General features: G+C 41.2%; 1 protein-coding gene across 1 annotated transcript in view; it reads left to right on the forward strand.

Moving 5' to 3' along the window:
* zbtb20.S (zinc finger and BTB domain containing 20 S homeolog) overlaps nt 1-21,213 on the forward strand; it is a 423,947-nt gene that overhangs the window by 179,737 nt on the left and 222,997 nt on the right. The window contains exon 4 of the mRNA XM_041583507.1: nt 16,779-16,855. The gene's annotated coding sequence lies outside the window, so the exon portion shown is untranslated. The remainder of the gene's footprint in view (nt 1-16,778; nt 16,856-21,213) is intronic.

The raw sequence follows: 21,213 nt of genomic DNA on the forward strand, positions 1-21,213 counted from the left end.
GGTGTTCCTCGCCTGTGGATAAGTGGTGGGACAAGGCAAGCCAATAAGGGGTTAATCAACAAATGGAATTGGTGCGCATTTCATTCAATTTTTTGAAGAGGATTAAATGCATGTGAAGTGCTTCTACTGCTCGATATGATGATATGCAAATCTGCTTGACTTTGATTATGCTCCAAACGTTTGGGTGTTCCATGGGGATTTTTACAAAATTCTTCCGCAACTGTAACAGCCGGGGATAAGAGCAGGTATCCGACTATTTGTACTCTCTTCCATCAACAGAAGCTAACTAGGAGCCCAATTAAAGGGCCATTGTCATTCCTAGTTTTGCCTTTTTGTACTGCTTGCTTTTCTTTATCCTATTTTATATACTTCAATTCTTTAATATATTTATATCCAGGCCCATCATTATTAATGGATTCTGCACATTCCTCTGTATTAGTATATGGTTTCTACGTGTGTCCTATCATTGTATAAGGAATTCAAACCGACCCTGTCAGTCTTAAGTCATAATGACTTCACTTGTACCTGATTAATGGTTCCCAGAGCAGTGGCTGTAGTGTGTGTGTGTGTTAGGGGGGTACTCTAAAGGCCGCGTAGGTTAAAAAATAGGGAGAAAACCTCTGTTCTCTTAGGAGCCTACCAGAAAGGTAATTCAGATTTAGAAATTGGCACAGTAGATACCCTTAAATCTACAGATAGAAGGACTATGTTCATTTATCTGTAACCTTGTTACAGTTAAAGGGATACTGTCATGGGGGAAAAAAAAATTTCCAAAATGAATCAGTTAATAGTGCTGCTCCAGCAGAATTCTGCACTCAAATCCATTTCTCAAAAGAGCAAACAGATTTTTTTATATTCAATTTTGAAATCTGACCTGGGGCTAGATATATTGTCAATTTCCCAGCTGGTCATTTGACTTGTGCTCTGATAAACTTCAATCACTCTTTACTGCTGTACTGCAAGTTGGAGTGATATCACCCCCTCCCTTCCCCCCCCCCCACCAGCAGCCAAACAAAAGAACAATGGAAAGGTAACTAGATAACAGCTCCCTAACACAAGATAACAGCTCCCTTGTAGATCTAAGAACAACACTCAATAGTAAAAACCCATGTCCCACTGAGACTCCTTCAATTACATTGAGAAGGAAAAACAGCAGCCTGCCAGAAAGCATTTCTCTCATAAAGTGCAGGCACAAGTCACATGACCAGGGGCAGCTGGGAAATTGACAAAATGTCTAGCCCCATGTCAGATTTCAAAATTGAATATAACAAAATCTGTTTCAGTGCAGAATTCTGCTGGAGTAGCACTATTAACTGATGCGTTTTGAAAAAAACGTTTTCCCATGACAGTATCCCTTTAAGAGAAAGCCTGTGGGGGCATTTGGGGAAAGCCCAAAGCAGCATAAAGACTTAAGTAGTGATTTCAATTCAGTTGTTTTTATTTACTGTTCTTTATGTTCCTGGTTCTATATGAGTCAGAGTAGGAGCCCCACTTCACTCCCCACTCCTCAGTCCCTGATGCCCCCTGCCACTCTCTGCTTGCTCTTTCCCTATGCCAATCTCTCTCCCTATAAATCATCCCCTTACCACCACCTACACTTGAGGCACATTCCTTCTGCCTACCCCCAGTATGTTCTTAACCATAGCAATACACATGTGTGACTGAGATACCATCAAACCAGAAAAAAGTATAGGATTTTCAAACGTTAAATATTTCTTCAGGATTATTGCGGGTAAAGTTGCTTTATGATTAGTGTCAGGATGATTAAAATAGGTTTATGAAAAAAAAGACTGTTGACCACAGATAGACTGATTTGTTGAATATTAAGGCATAAAGGAAAAAGGTTTTAGCAGGAAATACAAGCAAAGTGGCATTGGGTGATTTAATGTACTGCTGTGTTGGCCGCAGCGGAGGAAATCAGTAAGTGGACAAAATATACAACTGAGGAATTGATAGGATTTGTATGGAACTGGGGGAGATCAGCCAATTTCTAAGGTTAAAGGGGGTGAAAATGACCGAATTAAACCGGAGGTTGTTAAGGGATGGCCAAGCAATGGAAAGCAAAACTGTTAGATAGGTTAAAGGAAAACTATACCCCCCAAACAATGTAGGTCTCTATTAAAAGATACGGAGTAAAACAGCTCATGTGTAAAACCCTGCTTCATGTAAATGAACCATTATCATAATAATATACTTTTTTAGTAGTATGTGCCATTGGGTAATCATAAATAGAAAATTGCCATTTTAAAAAATAAGGGCCACCCCCTGAGATCGTACGATTCACTGTGCACACAAACAAACCACATGTTCGGTCACATGAGCCAATTAACACACAGAGTTCTGCCTTTTGCTTCCTCACTTCTTCCTGTTACAGTTAGTGTTGTAGTATTTCTGGTCAGGTGATCTCTGAGGCAGCGCAGATAGAGTCACGAAATGGTGGTTCAAGGCAAGAGATGTAAAAGGGCAATATTTATGTAAATATATATTCCAGTTTGGTAAGATTCTTTAATATGTCATTCAATTTGATATAAACTATCTGTTGCTTAAGTGTTCATTTTGGGGGTATAGTTTTCCTTTAAGTGAGATCTGAAAAACAGTTAATTTCTTATTTTTATATGGAAAACTAATGTGGGAGATACTTATAATTATATAGTGATCAAACTGATACTGATCAAACTGTGGCCCTACAGAGGAACTTGCAGCAGTATATAGCCAAATAGTTGCCTCCATCACTAGCTTTATTGACTGAGAGAAGGAACCCACAGCACAGATTGCAAGACTGAACTCTCCAGTGGAGCCCACCACCATATTCAGCAAGTGGTACAGAAAGAGACAGCATGGATTGTAGGTCTGTGCTCTCCATTAGAACCAACCAGCACTGGCAGCACAAAGGAGAGATATAGGAAGAGACAACATGGATTGTAGGTCTGTGCTCTCCAAAAAACCCACCAGCATGGAGAGCATTGAGTAGAGGTATGGGAAGAGACAACATGGATTGTAGGACTGTGCTCTCCAGTAGAACCAACCAGCACTGTTAGCACAAAGGGGAGGCATAGGAAGAGACAACATGGATTGTAGGTCTGTGCTCTCCAAAGAACCCACCAGCATGGAAAGAATTGAGTAGAGGTATGGGAAGAGACAACATGGATTGTAGGTATGTGCTCTCCAAAGAACCCACCAGCATGGACAGCATTGAGAAGAGGTAGGGAAAGAGACAACATGGATTGTAGGACTGTAAGAAGAGGAATCTGAAGAGAGAGCATAGATTGCAAGACTTTGATCTCCAGTAGTCCCCACCACCATATAGCAGCATAGAGAGGTGGTACAGAAAAAGACAGCATGGATTGTAGGCCTGTGCTATCTAGTAGAACCAAGCAGTACTAGCAGCACAAAGGAGAGGTATAGGAAGAATCCACAAGCATAGACAGCTTTTGAGAAGAGGTATGGGTATGGGTAGAGACAACATGTAAGACTGTGCTCTCCAAAGAACCCATCAGCATGAACAGTATTGAGAAGAGGTATGGGAAGAGACAACATGGATTGTAGGACTGTGCTCTCTAGTAGAATACACCAGCACAAATGAGAGACAGCATAGATTGTAGGTCTGTGTTCTCCAGAGAACTCACCACCATATGCAGCATAGAGAATATGAAGCAGAAGAGACAGCATGTATTGCAAGGCTGTGCTCTCCAGTAGATCCCACCAGCATGGGCAGAACAAAGGAGAGGATAAGGAAGAGTCAGCATGGATTGCCCACATTTATTGTGGCTCTAGCATATATATACTCAAGGATAATGATCAGTGTATTCAATTGCTCATGTCACTAGGCCAGTGATCCCCAACATGTTGCTCTCCGACCCATTGGATGTTGCTCTCAGTGGCCTCAATGAAGGTGCTCATTCCTGAATCCCTGACTTGAAGGCAACCTTTAGTTGCATAAAAACCAGGTGTACTGCCAAAAAGAACCTCCTATAGGCTGCCAGTTCACATAGAGGCTGCCAATAGTTATTCCCAGCCTATAATTGCCACCCCTGGAACTTTTTGCATGCTTGTGTGGCTCCCCAACTTTTTTTTACATTTTAATGTGACTCAGGGGTAAAAAAGGTTGGGGACCCCTGCACTAGGCCCTGTATGACTGGGAAATAATATGGAGTCACCAATAAGTATTCATTTACTGATATCTATAGCTGCCTGATAGCTGTGAAGTTTCCTCTGGATCCTGCAAGATAAACATTGATAGTTCCATGCATAGTAGTAACGACCGCTGGAAGTGACAGTTGCTCATTTGCATTACTGTAGGCACTTTGTTTACAATGCAATCTTTACATATTCTCCTAGAGACGCTGCACTTATGAATTAAAGATTCATGTAAAGACACATTTAAACACAATAACTGCAACTCTCCCTATGGGGAAATAACCCTAAATGAGCACTTTGCTTTATAACTGGCTGCGCAGAGCAATCTTCTTAAAGGAACACCATACCATCAGGAATAAGAAACTTGCCCTATTGTCTCCATCTTGCCATACTGTCTTCATCCTTTCATAATGTTTTCATATTCTTTTAGAGTCATCTTGCCTTACTGTCTTTATCATGTCCTATCATGTCCTCCATCTTCTCCTAGGGGTAAATTTATCAAAGAGTGAAGTTCCGCCACTAGAGTGAAATTCCGCAGCTCTCAATTAATTTCTTTGGAATTTTGAAAGGCGTATTTATCAATGGGTGAAAGTGAAAGTTCACCCTTTGATAAATACGCCTTTAAAAATCCCATAGAAATGAATGGAGAGTGGCGTAATTTCACTCTAGTGGCGGAACTTCACTATTAACTTCACTCTTTGCTAAATATACCCCCTAGAATCAACATCATTCTCTACTGTCTCTATCTTTTTTTGCCTTACTGTCTCCATCTTGCTCTGCTATTTTCATTTTATACTGCTGTCACCTAATTATCTACTGTCTCCTTCTTCCCCCGTAGTCTTTGCCCTATTTCCGACATCTTGCCCTACTGTCTTTATCTTGCCCTAGTGTTATCATTTTGCTACATTCTCAGCATAAGCACTACTTTATTTTTTTTGTCCCTTATTCTTCCTATCAGTTGGGCCACACGATCAGAACCATGACAAGGACCAAATTGTATTTTAATTTAACCCTAGTTCCCAGGAAAATAGAGTCGTTTTTGTGGCTCTGTAGAATTCAATGTACAGTTTTAATTGCTGCAGAAACATTGCATGGGATCTTGTATATAAATTATATAGATATATACAATAATATACAATATATATAGAGAGAGAGAGAGAGAGACAGAGAGAGAGAGAGAGATGATAGACAGACAGACAGACAGACAGACAGACAGACAGACAGACAGACAGACAGACAGACAGACAGACAGACAGACAGACAGATAGATAGATAGATAGATAGATAGATAGATAGATAGATAGATAGATTAATAGATGGAATATGAGAGATGATAGAATGTACAGTTTTAATTGCTGCAGAAACATTGCATGGGATCTTGTGTATAAATTATATAGATATATACAATAATATACAATATAGAGAGAGAGAGAGAGAGAGAGAGAGAGAGAGAGAGAGAGAGAGAGAGAGAGAGAGATGATAGACAGACAGATAGATAGATAGATAGATAGATAGATAGATAGATAGATAGATAGATAGATAGATAGATAGATAGATAGATGATGATGATAGATAGACAGACAGATAGATAGATGATAGATAGGTAGATAGATAGATAGATAGATAGATAGATAGATAGATAGATAGATAGATTAATAGATGGAATATAAGTATATATAATTCCCAGTAAGAAATACTTGTCAGTAATATGCTTTTGCTGTGTCCTAACCAACTGAGTGCGAGTAAACGAGGGCTGGTCCTTCTAGTCTTTGGCAAACAAGAGGAACTTGCTTTTTGGATCACTATACATCCCGTATCGGACAGGAAGTCCCGCATCCCACATTGTAGCCCCCATTCCAGGCATGATGTAAACTCATAGCGGTGCCCAGCACACAGCTGCCTCTGAGCTCATTGCTGGCATTGTTTCTACATATGGTTCAGTAATATCAATACTGCAACTGTATCTCACTCTTTGACCATTTAGGGATGGGGAATTTGTCTCATTTATTCCTATGTAACATTACTACAATACACATTTAGAATAGATTGTTATGGATCCAGTCCCCCGTGCTATTCCTTTTCAGGTCTCCGAGGGCTGGGAGTATAGGTAGCGGCTCGGAGCTTTATTGCATGGCCTTAAGAAAGAAAAAGGATGAAACCAAAGGACCCTTTGTGAGGCCAGTGATAAAGCGTTTGGCCTTTGCTGAAATAAAAATCAAAGCAGAAGCGACTGAGAAAAGTAAATATAGTGACGTGTGAAAGATTTCTATTTGGAAGAGAGAATAAAACAGAGCGTGAACATTGGGCACTATTCTTTTTCAAAGCATTTAGGATTAATAGTGGATCACATTTGGCTGGTCGTTCACTTGGCTGGATAACTGGGGAGGCACAAATACTGGGAGGCAGGGTGCTTGAACCCCGAGTATGGCAGCCGCCCATGCAGCTACGCTTTAAAGTTACAGAACATTGTGCCCGTAGCAATGTAGGAAGGCTGACACCTCTATCTGTTGAGGGAGGTTTGCATTAAAGGAGAACTAAAGATCAACAAAGAACTACTCAAGAAATACCTTGAGCAGCCCATGAACTTCACAGCCCTTCATCTTCTGCAGGGAAGATCGGTACCATGGAACATGCCCCAGTAGCTCCCCATCTTCTTTCATTCTGATTCCCATGCTGTCAGTTATTTGCGCTAAGGGACCCACTCACAATATACAGTCACATTACATGGCAGCATAGAAACCAATACAGTCTGCATTAAACTAATTCATAATCAGTCCTGTGGCATCAACTTCTGTGACCTTGCTTTCTGTTTGATGATTTTCACCGACCCCTAAGCTTAGCTTTTTCCCAGCAGTAAAAAGGATACTGTCATGGGAAAAAATTAGTTAGTAGTGCTGCTCCAGCAGACTCCTGCACTGAAATCTATTTTTCAAAAGGGCAAATGGATGAAATCTGACATGGGGGTTAGACATATTGTCAGTTTCCCAGGTGCCCCTAGTCATGCGACTTGTACTCTGATAGACTTCAACCTCACTCTTTACTTCTGTACTGCAAGTTGGACTGATATCGCCACCCTCCCCCCAGCAGCCCATCAGCAGAACAATGGGAAGGTAACCAGATAATAGCCAGTAACGTAACTAGAGGGGGCGGGGCCCCCCTCCATACTCCCGGAACCACCTGGAATTTGTGGCCCACGAGCTGCCGGGGGGCCCTGAGGGGGTGCGGGCCCTGGCCCAATCACACACCCTGCTCCCTCGGTAGTTATGCCACTGATAACAGCTCCCTGGTAGATATAAGAACAGCACTCAATAGTAAAAATCCATGTCCCACTGTGACTCCTTCAGTAGGAAAAACAATAGCCTGTCAGAAAGCAGTTCCATAGTGCAGCACTGGCTCTTTCTGAAATCACATGAACAGGCAAAATGACCTGAGATGCACCTACACACCAATTATTTGCAGAGTAATTTAGAAATAAAACTACACCATAAAATGCATCACAGAATCCTTTAAAATAGTGAGTTATATTTTTCAAGGTGAATTGTGAAGCCATGAAACCTCCCTGGCACATTTGTTGCTGATGGTGCAGAGACTGGTTGTTTCAAAATGAATCAATACAGTTCCGATTAATTCCCCCCTTCCCTGATAGAGTTACTAATCCTTTGCCAAACCCCGTTGCTATTTTCTTTGCCGAGTCGAGGCGGCGGGTGTTTTTGAGCAGAAGTCGGGAGCGAGTATTTGTACATAAACACGACACTGAGAACGTTTCATTAGCATTAAAGGCCTCGTATGAAAGCCTCACATAATGGCCTCGTGTGCTCGAGAGACGTATTTCTGGATCCCTACTTAACACAGTGGGAGTGTGGAGCGGCTGAGTTAAGGAACAGCTTAGTACATAAGTGGTGTTTGTGTCCAGCGCTGCCATGATCAACAGGCACAGAACATGAAAGGCGCCAGTTAGAGGCTCATGTTTTTGCTTCTCCCATCCCTGTGTCTAATCACTTCCAGGGCTCTCGGCATGACGGGCAGCAGAGATCTCAGGATTGGGACGGGGAAACATTATTTTTGACTTTGTTTCATTTTAGCCGACACATAAATCACAGAGAAAGTGCTGAGCGCTGCCCTCGCCAGTCTCCCCTAATATCCAAGTGCTGACAAGTATTGATGCACCGTCTGTCTGCCCATGAACCTCCTTGTGGATTCTCTCTTGGGGGCTGCTACAGCCGAGACCCCCTCTGAGCTGGCGAGGGATTACAGCAAGGAAAACAAAACCAAAAAATCTGGTCTGCTGTATCCTTAGAAATATAATAATAATACAATCTAATAGTCTGTGTCCATAACGAGTATCCCTACAGCAGCTACACCCCAGCCATTGCCTAATTACTTGCTAAATTGTCACACTGTGATAGTGCCGCACGCTCTGAAAAATGAAAAACTGTTTTAAAAAACACACAAAATATGGGTATTATACATGTATATACAGTTATGGGACCTTTTATCCAGAATGCTCGGGACCTGGGGCTTTCCGCATAACAGATCTTTCTGTGATTTGGATCTTCGTACTACTAGAAAATCATAGAAACATTAAATAAACCCAATAGGTTGGTTTTGCTTCCAATAAGGATTATTATATCTTAGTTGGAATCAGGTGCAAGCGACTGTTTTATTATTACAGAGAAAAAGGAAATTGTTTCGAAAAATGTGGGTTGTGGATAAAATGCACTCTACGGGAGGCGCCCATTCTGTAATTCAGAGCTTTCTGGATACCAGGTTTCCAGATAAGGAATCCCATACCTGTACTAGCAAAGATCAGCTCTGTGTAAATGAATAGTTGTGCATCTGTGTTTGAACTGGCAGGGAACTGACTAAATAACCCGTTAGAGGAAAAGAAAACGTGTAGGAAAGGTGAGGCATGACTTTCCCTTTCATCGCCAAACCCGGCAGACTTCTAATGGCAGGTTCCCTTTTCTCCGGTGCAATTATCAGCTCTTGCGCTTATTACAGCGACTGTGGCCTCGGCGATTGAATGCTGTGATAAGGAAGGGGGTGGGCAAGGTATAATGCACTTCTGTATGGGAACTTAAACTCTCAATTATGTATAGAAAAGCTAAACAACTCCAGGAGCCTTTCACGCTCAGCAGTCTTCTAATTATAGCAGAAAGTTGTGTCACCGCGTATAATTACTGCCCTATAGCAGCAACCATTGAACCTGTAATAAAACCACATTGTAACAATGCTGAGCCAGGCAGCACCTGGGTATAACCGTGCCCCCGAAATAGCAACCACAGCTTTTATAAAACTGAACAAATTGAAAGGGAAGAGGAACAGACACTGTGTATATAAAGTACTACACCTGAGTGATTGTGAATAGGTGTGTGTGTGAATGGAGACACAATGCTTGTCTTTCTCTTGCATAGAGGTTCTTACTAATTAATAGCAATTAACAGCAAAGCTATTCACTGTATACATATTTGTTCCATACAGGGGTCTCCATGGCATCTGGAGCTGCCTGAACAGTCCCACGGTCAGGTGGAAACCATGAGTCAATTCCCATAAGAAAGTCCTCATCTGTTGACTCATACCACCTGCCTGGTTCTGAAAAGGTTCAGGTAAGGCTGGAACTAGGGGTAGGAAGAAGAGGCACCTGCCTAGGGAGCATTGATAGGAGGGTGCTGGGCTGCTAAAGTGTCTTCTGCCTACTCCTAGTCCATTTGTGCTCCTCTCAGCCATCCCCTATGTCCCTCTCCCTTCCCTCACTGTCCTCTCCTCTGCACAGTGCATGCGTTCTCATGTGAGTAGTGTGGGTGTGGTGGCCAGCCGGGTTGCCTAGGGTGCCAGGTCGGTTTGGCCCGACCCTTAGTTCGGCTGCCTCTACTGCAAGGACGTTGTAACTGCATTCCTATTTTGGCTTACAAAGATGTCTCGTTGAACTTCAGTAAAAGTTCTTCTCTGTATCCTAAAGATTGGCCCTCACATGTATTGGAGGCTTGAGGCTACTAGGGTGGCAAACATAAACTGCTGATGGTATTTGCTCCATACACTCCCTCAGAATGTGGGGTATGGAGCAAATAGCATCATTGGGCATCAACTCAACCCACCTTTAGTGTCGGCACCTAACTAGTATTTTACTGGAATGTAGACATAATTATTGATGCCAATGTTATTATTAGGGAAAAAATTATACCTTCAGTCTAAGGCTAATGGCTAACAAGGGGATTTTCACCCCAAATAACAATGCACAACTACGGGCAAGAAATCTCCCGACTTTGCTTCTACAAATCGCCAGTGGTAAAACCACATTATGCGGGACTTGTAGGTTTTACCATCACCATTTCAATTATTGCAGATGGAGAAGCATTTTCAGGAGATCTGTCGACTGCAGTCGTGCATTTTTATCATGGGTGATACAGCTACCTGTCAGCCATGGCCCTAAACACTAAAGACCCTTGACTGGTGGATATTCGTGTCATACTTACACCTCTGCCGCTTATTCATGGAGCTTCTGCTGTTGAGTATCTTAAAAGCCCGGTTCTCCTAGAGCACCTCCTTATGGGCCAATTCTCATTTATGGAGGGGGGAGGCTCCTGCCTTAAACCACAGACTCTGTAGATGTATAGCCAACTCTCTTTCCCCACCCCTTTTGTGTACTTTGTCCCCCACCATGTACACCATTAATATGGTTGTAGGCTCCACATCTGCATAGGGAAGACTCCCTAGGCAATGGCTTGGAGATATTCTCAGTGCTGTGTTTCTGGATCAATTTTCAGGATGGTGCACGTTAAAATAAACCATCTGAATTCTAATGCAAAATACATTTGCACTGTTGAAACTTCTCAGATGAATGTTTGTTGCACTTGTGTCTCAGAAGACTCATAGGTGTCTCTTTCCAAGCGGATATTTTCTACTAGAGACCGCATACATTCATATGTATATTTTTTCAACAACAGCCTACCTGTTGAGTTGTTATTATTAAAAATATCTTCCTTTAACGAAACAAGCTTTTTTTTTCTTCCACGGGAAGCAAATACATGCGAGGGAGCCTGAGAATAAAGCATCCCCTGTGTTACGGAGCCAGTGGTGGTCATGCAAAAAATAATATCAGCAATGTTGTAACAACATGAGAAAAGAGAGAGAGGTCATAAACTGGTTCACATGGAACACAATGGAGAACAATGTGAGCTTTGTCAGCTCTGTAATACAGATGCATAATTAATATCATAGTCTGTGTTGTGCATACACAATGTACAAAATGAAACAGGCTGAAAGGTGTAACTTGTTTGGAAAGCGTGATGGATCAAAGTGTAACATACCCACAATGATTTTATTATTACAAGGCAGTATAGGAGGTTAACGTTAGAGAAAAAACAGTCCCTGATCCGCTCTTCTCAGTATCTGCTGCCTGGAAACTTTTACTCTACCACTGCTGGAAGGTAAGGGCTGTGTTAGAACTGCAGGGTGGGGGGTCATCCCAAAATATTGAATAGCCACACCTACCTGCTAAATGGGTATAGCTGATTCATCCCTGTCACTCGGTGGGATTACATTGCTAATGATAGACATCATGGATTGAATATCCATCATGAACTACCTTCAGTTAGGCCATTGAGCTTTGAGGCCAAGTTCATTTGTAGGCCATTTGCACCTGCTAACACGTGTGTCTGCCAATGTAATGGAAGCACCAGCCAATGCCCTCCACTTGAACTACAGTACCAACTCTTGCACCCAGAAAATGTCCTGAGAAGCAGTTTATGATATACTGTAAATGTTCATCATTACTTATTAAATATTTGCCATTTTTTCCATGGTCCACTATGTAAGAGAAGTGTAAATATATCTTAGTGATGGGAAAATGCAACGTCTTATGCCCTTCAATGAACACTGAATGGCTTTGGATGAGCAACCAAACGTGATGTTGAATACAAACCCTACACCAGGTTTAGCTTTAAAAGTATCTTCGAGAATTACTTTGTCCTGATTGCTTCCATTGGACAACCAAGGATACAGTAGGTCATTCCCTAAATATGTATGGCTCCTGATGGGGACTTGACAGGCACTGGAGGCCCAACCTTGTACAAGACTTCTACAGTAGATGGCACCAGTTTCTCTCCTACATACTGCTTCCACAGGGTCTCTGTAAATTAGAGAAGACCATCATTCCTAAGGGCCCAGTTAAACTAATAATGAAGTTTCTCTGAGATGTAGGGAATAAAATAATGAGCCCTGTGGCTTTAAGCTCTCCTAGTTGTGCCTTTTGATAGGGGTGTCCCATGGCAACCTTGAGTGCCTCTTACCAGAGGTACAAAGATTGGGCTTGACTGAAGACAGAAGTAAGGTGCATTGTGGTGCTTTGTGCCATACCCCGAATCCATTTAGAAATGAGCCATATTGTCTTTTGGTCACAGTGAATCTAGGGGTAACTTAGTATTCAGGATAATATTCTGCATAAACAAGAACAGAAAAATGGAGGGCTGTGGCCATAAAGAGATGCTTGTAAGAGAGGCTTGAAGTCTACTGTAATCATTGTCTTGTCCACAAGACAATTAAACCAGTAACTTACCCCCATATGTAATAAAAGGCACTAAGTTTGCCCAGAAGCAGTAACCCATAGCAACCAATAAGATGTTTGCTTTTAAACAGGTGACCAGTAAATCCTAACTGCTGATTGGTTGCTATGGGTTACTGCTCCTGGGCAAACATAATGCCTTTTATTACATGCCCCCTTAATGGGAGATTAGGGGTGAACACTTATTTGCTTCCTTACCTTAAAAGTCTAAAAAACAACTGAATTAACCCAAACTCAGATAGGTTGGGAAGGGTTATATTTCATTGAATATAAGAACTGGAACTCCATCAACAACACAACCCTTAATCCCTCAAGATTCATTTATACGTTATTGAATGCTTAGGACATTGTTGTCCTCCCCGTCGCTGGAATACTTTCCTGTGCAATGGATTTGTAATCTGATCATATTTTTTACCTCGTGCTTTACACATTACCTTATAAGGAACTAGCTGGACTTGTTGATTTATAGACGATAAAATCTGTATTTTTTTTCATATTCTAAATTTAACTCCACCTGCATTTAATCAGGCAGTTAATGCAGAAGTATAGAGAGATGTTGGTAAATACTCCGACCAGTGGTGGAGGGATATCTTTGGATTTTCCTTGTAGCAATGTGTCCCCTTTACTGTGTGATGAACTGTTTACAATAGATGCTGCCTGTCCACTACCCGGCTCTCGGTTCCATAGGTTACAGCTTTCTCTTTGATACCACGCCTGGTGTTTATAGACAACACCGACAAGGTCAAAAAGCATTTAAGCTTAATTTGTGTTTTTGCTTATTTTTTTTTTTTGGTCCCAAAATGTCAGCTCGTGCAGATAAAATGGGGATGCACCGAATCCAGGATTCGGTTCGGGATTCGGCCAGGATTCGGCCTTTTTCAGCAGGATTCGGATTTGGCCGAATCCTTCTGCCCAGCCGAACCGAATCCGAATCCTAATTTGCATATGCAAATTAGGGGCGGGAGGGAAATTGCATGACTTTTTGTCAGAAAACAAGGAAGTAAAAAATGTTTTCCCTTTCCCACCCCTAATTTGCATATGCAAATTAGGGTTCGGATTCGGTTCGGTATTCGGCAGAATCTTTCACGAAGGATTCGGGGGTTCGGCCGAATCCAAAAAAGTGGATTCGGTGCATCCCTAAGATAAGATGACAGTTAGTGCAGTTTAGCCAATCATAATTATCTGAATATATGTGCTAGGTAGGTATGCAACCAATTTTGAAACCCATCAAAGAATCAGTAGGGACTGCCAGGAGTTCTGACAAACCCCTGTCATGATGGCCTGCTTATCTATAAGCCGAAACAGACACAGCAAAGGAGTGAAGGCAGGAGGTTGTTTATTTTATTTCTAAACTCAGCTAATAACAGGGGAGGTAGTAAGTGTAAAAGTAACATTTTAGTGCAGAACAAGCGGAAAGTGTATATAGAATAAATTTATTTTGCTAGTGTTGGAAAAAAAAAGTTGAAACTGCCACTTTAAATATGTATTGAATTGGGTGGCAGTCAGTAGAAGTGATGTTCAGGGGATACATTTCTTTTTATTGCAAAACCAGAATACTTTCCAACCATGGCGGGGTCTTTGAGATAGAATCTTGCCGAAGTTGACGTAATGGGATTCTTATTCCTAATGGTTCTATGATGTTCTGATGGGGGAGAATTTGAGCCATGAGATACGACACCAGTCTGAGCTGAGAGAGGCAGGAACATTTCAGCCTGACAAATATGATCTCGAATTCAGTAAAACTGAATGGATTCATACCACCATGCTACAGGGTCAAATAACTGGCCACCGAGGCTCTTATTATTGTTTGTCATCCATTTTCTGGAATTCTAAATGTATCCCCCCGTCGCTTTTTTAAAAAAAATACTTGGTGTTCTAGACATGCCCCTGGGTTCTTTGTTGAAAAATAGCACTTACAACATCCATCCAATGATACTTTAGTTTGGAAGTTTCTTCTAGGACACATGGTCTTACTTTATGAGGCTGAACCTCCCTGGAGGTCTCCTGGATACAATACCAGGATGGCTGTTATGGCAATGCATTATTGGAAAGGTAACCTGGTCAGAAGCTAAGGCAACTCAGACATTTTGGACCCAAAGGTGAACATTAAGCTAAAATGTTGTCCACAGGGCTTCTTTACAAGAGATTGTCTTTATTGCCCAAGACCCTAGACAACCTTCACCCAACCTGCCATGCCATCTTTAAAAAAAGTTTTGGTTATCAGACAAACGTTTTGGGGCATCAAACTGCATTTTTACATGAATTTGTGCCAGAAAATGGTGTGTTAGGGAATACTTGTTTTTGAGGTCCCAGACTCCCTAAGCCAGGCAGTTGTGCTAATGGCAGTGCAATGTATACATGGAATAATTGTATAGCTTTATCCCTAGAAGGCATTAGTTGTATAGCAAATAAGGTTGTTCCCAAGCCAGTAACGCAGATTCTAAAATATAAATTGAAATGTACAAGGAAGCAAACACCACAGTAAGGGCTGTGTGGCACATACACACAATTAAATTACAAGTAAAATATTGTTTCAGCAATTAATTGTAAGACTATTCAAAATGGATATAAAGATTATGCTAATTCTCATTGAATTCTTTGTGAAAGTGGAATTTTTTTTCTGCGGGGATACAGAGCTTATTAGTGTGATTAGCACTTGCACATGCTGTTTATGGGCACGGTTATTGCACATTATGTATAATATGCACGGCTGTTTTTATGTGAATACACTGAGTAATGTTGCAGTTGTACAAACTCAGCAGAATTACTGTAGTCTCACAGCCACTGAGGGCCAATCGGCCACTGTCAGGCGCTTCACTTGGAGAAGAATCTCAAAAACAACAGGCACATAATTGTTTGCATTACTCTCGTTGTTGGTGGTTGGTTTTCTTTGCCCACATTGGCACCACCTTGCAGACATCTTCTCCAATAGTTGTGTTTATTTTGAGTGGCTCAACACTGTAAATTCTCTCCATTGTCCAGACATTGTCTTTGGCCCGTCCCAAGGAACATCATGATAGGATTCAAAGGAAGCAATTCTCATTACGGTGTTCTAAATGCTCAATAAGCGTCTAAACGGCTTTTTTCAAGGTTTATTGGCTGGTCCCAAGTCAAAAGGCAACATTCCTACCAGACTGGGATTGGCCTGCTTAAGGACAAGAGGTTCTCCAGCTGAACCCAAACCTTAGTAGACCCAGTCCCAGACTTGGAAATGAACTTTATTTTATTGCTTTAATGGTGTTTTAAATCTTACCCATATTTCAGTAAGCCCCTGCTCTTCCAAGGTCTACAGTTTTCATTAGCTCACCAGTGATAATTCTAGTCATGCATGGAGTCCATTTGTGTAGCACAAGGTCCAAGGGCATTCATGCTTTCCAAACGTGCCGATCTGACCCCAAGTCCATTTTATCATCAGAGGTGGAATGATCAAAATAAGAATTCTGGTCACCCCCTTTGTTCCCCCCAAATCTAGAATTTGGGGTGTGTGCATTTTATCATCGGAGGTAGAATGATCAAAATAATATTTCTGGTCACCTGCTTTGTTCCCCCCGAATCTTGAGAAGCAAAATAACAGTGTTAAAATGGAACTGCAGAATATTGTTTTGTCTCCCAACAAAACAAAAAAATACATCCAAAATGAAAAGATATCAGTCTGGTTACCTACTTACATACCCACCTACTGTACCTTCCTATCTCGCCACACCTATATATTTGCTAATAGTGCCGTCTTTTTGTTCCAAGCTATTTACAAATCAATCTTGGCTTTATAACTCCCATAAACATCTCCACATTTGTTCTACAAAAATACTGAGAAATATGTGAGCTTCATTTTTTTCTTTGTTTCCCAAATTTCTGAACCGTCTACGTTTTGTCCTTTTGTAACATCTCGGCCACCTCCCACTTCTTTCATTATAAAATATATTCTACAAAGAGCTTATTTTTTTTTTTTGTCACTAAAAAAAGTCACGCTTGACTGATAGAGCAATGCTTTTGGATGGTGAAACATTATGAAAGTTTAATTTTTAATTAAATCTGAAATCCCAATTATAACTGAAAGATATTTTAACCTGTTTCTTTTCAGACTGCCTGGAGTCCCACTTCCATGCTGAAATCACTGCACCTTAATAAAACACAAAGATAAAGCTGCTTTGCCGTCTGGTAAGTAACCGCGACCTTATCATTGTTCTACACATCATTGTTATTAGTGTGCATGAAACAAAGAATTTAGTAATTGGACAGAGGTGAGGGAAGAATGACCTTGTGTTGGTACATGAGCAAATCGACATTCCTGCAATTTGTACAGTATTTTATTACTCTTTCTACAAAAGAAAAGAAAAAAGTGGTGCTTGTTGTTCTGCTTTGTGCGGTGCCTGCTGCTTGTTTGGATCTACTGTACATTGTGTATCTCTGCGCCAGTGATGGGGCTAATTGTATAGAATTCTGACATGGCATGTTGTCGGCTTCTCCTGGCCTCTGTAAGAGCTCTGTGATGGTTGGATACCTTCTCTTTCCTTTTTCTCTCTACGCTAGGTCCTTTCTCTGAAAAAAGACCCCCTTCTTATTATTCACGGCTGATGGTTCAAGGTTGCCAACCTTTATGGGGTACAAGAATACTATATTTACTTGGGAATCAGTGGCTGTCATTAAGCAAGATCTTTCAAGGCTCATCTAATGAATACCTGGGATCTAGTTCAAGAATGGGTTGTTATTAGCTGTTAGTTTGGCACCTTGTGGCAGAATCTGGGGTTATACTAGAGATTTGTGGCTCCAGCTAGATATCCATTCGAGAGCAGTGACATAGATTCCAATGGAAGCCTGGCAGGAAAGGTCCGCATATACAGGACTTCTGTGGTAAAGTGGCGGAATCTAGTTCAAGAACACATTGGGGTATATTTATCAAAAAGCGAAGTGAAAGTTCATCCTTTGATAAATACGCCTTTCAAAATCCCATAGAAATGAATGGAGAGTGGCACAATTTCACTCTAGAGAACTGTGGCGATCTCTAACTTCACTTTTTGATAAATATACCCCATAGCCGTTAGCTGCCAGTTTGGTTCCAGCCGTTAGCTGCCAGTTTGGATGTGTCCTACAGATATATGACTAGGCGTCAGACAGATATCTTTTGGAGAGATTTGACATAGATTACTTTGAAAGCCCATCAGGAGAGGTCTATATATGCAAGATTTCTGGGGTGAAGTGCTGAGAATTAGTTCAAGAACAGTGTGCTATTAGCTGCCAGTTTGGCTCCTCTAGGCCTAATCAGGCGTGTCCTACAGATATTTCACTAGGTGTCAGCCAGAGCTTTGACATAGATTCCTATGAAAGCCCATCGGGAGAGGTCCACATATGCTGGACTTCTGGGGTGAAGTTCTGGGACCTAGTTCAAGAACAGGTTGCTGTTAGCTGCCAGTTTGGTTCCTCTAGGCCAAATCCGTTGTGTCCTACAGATATTTGACTAGGTGACAGACAGATATCTATTGGAGAGCTTGAACATTGATTCCTATGAAAGCCCATCAGGACAGGTTAACATCTGCAGGATTTTTAGATGAAGTGCTGGGATCTAGTTTAAGACCAGGTTGCTGTTAGCTGCAAGTTTGGTTCTTCTAGGCCATATTGGCTGTATACTACAGATCTTTGACTAGGCATCAGCCAGATATCCAATGGAGAGCTTTCAAGTAGATGCCTATGTAAATACATAATGAAATGGATGTGGTTCTTGGATGAACAGCTTGGATCTAGTTCAAGAATGGCTTCATGAAGTGACATCCCTTCTATACTCAATGCATAGTGTCTACCATATCTCCCAACTGTCCTGTTGTCTACCCTGCACACAGGTGTCTAGCATACCTGCCAACTGGAATGTCGGTGTTATTAGAGGTAGACCTGGGCAGGTGTGCATGTGCCCAAATCCATACCCTATTTTTTAAATCTTGTAATAGTCTTGTAAACATAGGTTTTAAGATATTCCAGCATGATATAGTAGATCTATATAACATTATGTAGAAATAAATGGCAGCATTGATGGAAATGCTCAGACTCTTCAGGAATGATAATGCTTTAAGTTCAGGCTGCATCAGTACAATCAGGACTTGGGGGCCCATTCCTTACATAGCACGAGAGCTTTATTTTTATCCTCATGAAACATTTTTAGGCTAGGCTTTTGGTTTCCATTTTATTGGATTTGTTTGAGTGCAGTGTTTTTTAAACAAAACAAAACCTTCAATCCCTGGCTTAATGTATGTGCCAGAAGAAATGTAGAGCAAGGCCTGTTCAAGTGTTCTCTTGGGTACATTATAATTATAAAAATCCATAAGCCAATTGAAGGCTTCTCTTTCATTGCTGTGCTGGTGTATAGTGCTTCAAATGTCAATGTGAATTACAGAACGGCCAGTCCGCTGAACTCTTAAAAGCTTATACACATCCGCTCATTGTCAGGGGGAGTTTCTGGGCTGGGGAAGGACCATGAGGCATACAGCTGCTGCAGAACAACTTATTAAGTAACTATAGCGTTTACCCATATTATGTTGAACATAATAAGAAGAAAGTCTAGTGGCTGAAATGAAGTATAGCACAGAAGCCTATTGGTAAATATTGACGACTCCTTCATTATCTCATTGGCTGAAGAATCATGCTGATACAACTCTGAAGGATAATAAGAAATATCTCAGAATATATTACTATTATCATACGTTTTATGGCTGAATCTCCTGTGTAAACACTTTTTACTTAAACTTTGGTCCAGATATATTGGCTGAGCCACACACCCCTTCCCTGACCAAGTTTAGGGGTTCTTATCTTAAAGTGTAGCACCCGCAAATGCTGTCCTTCCTGTTTATAGTCTTCATGATCCCTTTAATAATGTAAAATTTCTTCCTACAATCTTAAATAACAAAAGCATATTGTGGGTTTCAGTGACCACTGAAAGGCCATGGATTGTGCAACATTGATGTAAAGCAAAACTGTCGCCAGCTTGCCCTACTGGTGCCATCTTACTCTGTCTCCCTTGTACCACACTCACTAGATCTTGTCCTACTCCATTGTACCACACTTGCTACATTATGCACTACTGGTGCCATCTTGTCCTACTCCATTATACTACACTCACTAGATCTTGCCCTGCTGGTGCCATCTTCTCTTACTCCATTATACTACACTCACTAGATCTTGCCCTGCTGGTGCCATCTTGTCCTACTCCATTATACTACACTCACTAGATCTTGCCCTGCTGGTGCCATCTTGTCCTACTCCATTATACTACACTCACTAGATATTGCCCTGCTGTTGCCATCTTGTCCTACTCCATTATACTATTCTCACTAAATCTTTCCCTGCTGGTGCCATCTTGTCCTACTCCATTATACTACACTCACTAGATCTTGCCCTACTGGTGCCATCTTGTCCTACTTCATTGTACCACACTTGCTACATCTTGCACTATTGGTACCATCTTGTTAAACCCATTTTGTTCTATGGTTTAATGCTCCCCTTTATCTCTATCTAACCCTACTCTCTTCATCTTACTGCTCTATACCTACAAACCCCAATCCTGCCTAAAACTGCTCCTCTTCAGAGCAATATATATATATATATATATATATATGTATATATATATATATATATATATATATAATATATATATATATATATATTTATTTAAAGAAGCTTATTCAATCTACCTTAATTAAACAATCATTGCTGTTTCATAAATCACACAATTGTTTCTAAAATCCTAATGGCTCAATTGTATCCTAACCTTTACTTAGTAAACTCTAATTTGTAGGGCCCTCTAATCCTATTGTACTCTGTAACCCTTGTTTGTTATCCACCATTTATTCCCTGTTTGTTATAACTAAGGTAAAGCACTGCGTATCTTGTCGGCGCCATATAAATAAATGATGATGATATATATATATCATATTTATATCATATATATCAGGACTAGTGACCCTTTAGTGCAACCCCCTAAATCTCTGATCAGTTTTCCATTTGACTGCCCATCTAGTATCTCAGGCAGCCATGAATGCAGTGTCGGACTGGCCCACCGGTATACCAGGAAAACTCCCGGTGGGCCCAGGTATTAGTGAGCCCTCATGCTGCTAAACTTTTGGCCTATTTCATGGCCATTCCCTATTTTTATGAGAGCAAAATGGATAAATAGATGGAATCATAGATTATAGTATGTAAAGAAAAGAGACTAGGAGAATAGAGGTTGAGTGAGGAGAGGAGAGGAAGAAAATAGTACTAAGAGTGGGCCCCTGGTGTGAGGTTTTTTGGTGGGCCCCTGGTGTCCCAGTCCAACACTGCATGAATGAATAAAGTGATGAATAATATGCTCAGTTAAGGTGAATTGGTTGAACTGGGTCTCCCTAGGGTGGCAGTTCTGATGGCCCCATTTACTGCAGGCAGGGAATCATGTGCTTAATGCAGACACGTCACCAGATGTTGCCATTTCCATGATTAAATGTGAATTAATCCTGCCATTGAGAAAGCCCTATGCCCTCACAGAACACTCGCCT

The sequence above is a fragment of the Xenopus laevis genome, chromosome 2S (genome assembly GCF_017654675.1).
Source record: "Xenopus laevis strain J_2021 chromosome 2S, Xenopus_laevis_v10.1, whole genome shotgun sequence".
NCBI lineage: Eukaryota > Metazoa > Chordata > Amphibia > Anura > Pipidae > Xenopus > Xenopus laevis.